A 3,587-nucleotide genomic window follows, 5' to 3' on the forward strand; every position below is an offset into this window, starting at 1 on the left:
TTTATAGTTTCACTATAGTTGATGGAACCATTGAAATCCTTCCATACTTTTAGAAGCTCTTGAAAATCTTAGATATTCATAATCTTGTTATTCCTTTTCTTTTGTAATTCAATATAGCAGTGTTGTTCGCCTTTTTGTACTTCCCAAGGTTCTGTCTCAGCTTTTGAAAGACTGTTGCTAGTTAATAAATAATTTATTTACTATACATGCATGCGATTCCCTTTTTATCTGATGCTCAATAATTTATCTGAAAACCAACAGTAATTTAATAAAAAGACAGGACTTTTGGAAAGGGGGAAAAAAAAAAGAAAAAAAAAAAATCTTGGTTGTCTTCGAGTCAACCAGCACACATTCATCTACCAAGCTTCATTCATTCTAGACTAAATTCAAATGAAGGAGAAACAATGGTATTAAATAAACTATATGGTTAATGCAGAGATTAGTCTTGTATTTGCCTTTTGAAATAGAAGTATGATTGCTAGGAGTAGGAAAGAGAATTTGGTTTTAAAGATGTATTTGGGAGGCAGACAGTCATGTGAACAGACTTGCGGCGGGTGACTGGATTGGAGCTAGTCATCTCCGATGCAATGCCTCTGTTGTATCTGAGCCCTTGTCAGCCCTCTCTGTATTTATGTTTCTCTTTCTTTAAAATAAAATCATCACTGATGTTTGGGAGAATGTCCTTTCATCTGCTATTGGAATGCAGGTTGTATAGGCACCTCCTCATTGTAACTTTCTCTGTTTGAGGTCCCACCTCCTCATTGTAAGCACTGAGTTTGTTTTCTTCCAAGTTCTTCCAGGCAGTCTCATCTGTCATTATGCATTTTCTAGTGAAACTTTTATGTAATTGTGTTAAAATGCAAACCTTTCTACAATTACGGCCATGCTTTGAGAATCTCACCTAAATCTCTCTTTTCTCTATTGAATTTCTTACTTGTTTGTAGGTCCTTATGGTTCATGAAGACATCTCCCATGTATAGCTTGAATTGATTCCCATGATTCAGGAAATACTTACTCAATGGATTATTCTCCACTTGGTGGGAACAACACCATCTGAGTCACCACTTTTGGAGGATTTTAGCTCCGCCTTTCGTCATTGCGCATTGGTAACTGCATGTTATGCTTCTTGTACAGCTGGAGCATTTTTCTCTTAGTTCTCAGTTTCCTTATTGCTCCATAACTTAAATCACCTAATAGACAATTTGAAATTACTAGAGCCTGTTGGCTGAGACAATTTCTATGCAAGTACCTATTAGCCTTGTTATTTTTTTAGGTTCTTTTTTCAAGTTTGCTTGTTGCATTAATAAAATTTTGATTTGTGGTGTAAATGGACTTTCTTGGATGTTGGGTTTTGCTTTATCAGTTATTTGCTTGAGGAGGAAGATCTCTTTTTCCTTATGAGGTACCATAAGAAACTTCTTTTGCCTTTATACAAAGCACAAAATGTATCCTTCTTGTTGCTGAAGTGGGGGTCAAATTGGGTTGGGTCTGGAACCTTTATTGCAGTACATATGGACAAAACTAGACAAAACTCGGGTTCAACTTCCGAATTTGAAGTGTTGTGGCATATTTCTGCATATGGTATTGTTCAAAAGTTAAGAGAACTTTTAATCATCACATGTGGCATATTTCTGCATATGGTATTGTCAGATTTCTTAACTTAGCTCCTTGTTGAATCTCACAAATTTCTGTTACTACGAAGAATACTATACTCAGAAAGTTGTGCTAGTGTTTTTTTTTTTTTTTTTCTGGTTGTATTTATTAAATAGGTATGAGATGAGTTGCACTAGTAGGAGCCTCACCTACTTTGAATTGGGTGTGTATGGATGCTATCGAATTTGGTTGCAATTAAAAGTATACTAAAGTGGAAATAAGCAAAAGTACCTGGCAATCATATTCAAGGACTTGGCTTCCAGTTGCAACTATGCCACTTTCAAGTCAGATTGGAAAGGAATATGGTTCCAGTTTGAGGCTTACTTCTTCATTACAATCATTAGGGAACACCATTAGCTTAATTGTACATACAAACATGGGTTTTTTTTTTTTCCTTCTTAAATCTTATTTTCATAAATGTTGTACTTCAATTTTTAAAGACAGTTGGAAACATATTCTCATGTGTCTCTAGTGTTTGTGGTTGATAGAAATTAAATGTAAAAGTTGATTTTTATTTTTCATTATTTGTTTTCCTTTAAGATTTACGTGTCCTTGGAGGGTGTGGAGCAAGAGAAGGCGGAAACTGTTTTCAAGCCTGTCTGTTGATATTAAATTCCATGACGTTCAAGGGAAGAATTACCGTTGTGCCATACTAAAGTTGAACAAGGAGATTGTGCCTGAGCAATGTAAGGTGGTTGTTAAGCCCAATCGAGTCATTGTCACACTGTCTAAAACTTCAAAAGGGAATTGGCTTGATTTGCTCTTCAAAGAAGATAAGGTAAATGCCAATTTTTCATTTCCTCTTTCATTTCCTGTGTCTTTGGATGATGAAAGAACATATGCATGGCATGGTAAAAAAAGGCATTGTTATTATTATATGGCAATCCACATTACTGTTATCCAAGGAGTCAGGCTGTCTTTGGATGATGAAAACCGAAATTGATATTGTTTTGTGAATTATAGTTGAATGTATATGTCCACATGGGTACTTGGGTACCTTGGAGATTATCATCTTTGAACAGCTCTATACATTCCAACTTGTGTGGTTTTGTCTCGGAAATGGTTATAAGGTTTGTTTTATTATTTTGCAGTTTTATTATTTTGCAGTTGAAGCCAAATATGGATACATAAAAGGATCCAATGGCTGGAATTATGGATTTGATGAAGGTAAGTCCTGTATCCATTCTTTTCTTGGGAAATGTCCTATGCCTCGGCCTGAACTAGCAGTTTTTTTTTTGAGCCAACATTCTGTGCATATGAGTCCTAGCTTTTGTTGTGCCCCATTGTTGATTGGGTAAATGCTGTGGAAACCACCTCAGGGAGAAGATCCTCGCCATCTATAATTGCTTTCCTACAAATGGATGATTAAAAACCGAAAAGCAGTTATGCTAGCATGAAATGAATTGTCTGGATCACTGAAAAGCAGGCCTCAAGTGTTCGGCATGCTGACACAACTGAAAATTGCCCTTTTTTGATATAGGCTGAGCATCATACATTACCTCCTTTTGTCAACCACCATGGATATCAAGGGGTTGCACATTCTGGATTAAGCTGAGAAAATGACCTGTTGCAGAACATGTATGGGGACGGAGATGATGACATGAAGTGGACGATTGCAAAAGCATGGACAGATGCAAGATCTGCGAAAACAGCTAACCCATTGCAGGGATACCGGTGAAATTCCCTTAGCCTGATGATCAAATGGTAGAAATAGGAGGTTTACCCGTAATGCATCTAGGAGTTTGATTATACTGAATGAGTGGTACACTTGTGAAAGTTACTCTAAGGGTGTCCTCAGATGTTGCTGCTGAAATTTAGCTACCAGATGAATTGCTTTCATTTAAGAAAAAACACCCATTTGAGCGACTAACTCAGATGTTGCTGCTGAAATTTAGCTACCAGATGAATTACTTTCATTTGAGAAAAAACTCCCA

At 36.5% G+C, this 3,587-nt stretch overlaps 1 pseudogene; it reads left to right on the forward strand.

Moving 5' to 3' along the window:
• The first annotated feature begins 587 nt into the window (after nucleotides 1-587).
• On the forward strand, nucleotides 588-3,587 carry LOC131227074 (uncharacterized; annotated as a pseudogene).

The sequence above is a fragment of the Magnolia sinica genome, chromosome 2 (assembly GCF_029962835.1).
Source record: "Magnolia sinica isolate HGM2019 chromosome 2, MsV1, whole genome shotgun sequence".
NCBI classification, from domain to species: Eukaryota; Viridiplantae; Streptophyta; class Magnoliopsida; order Magnoliales; family Magnoliaceae; genus Magnolia; species Magnolia sinica.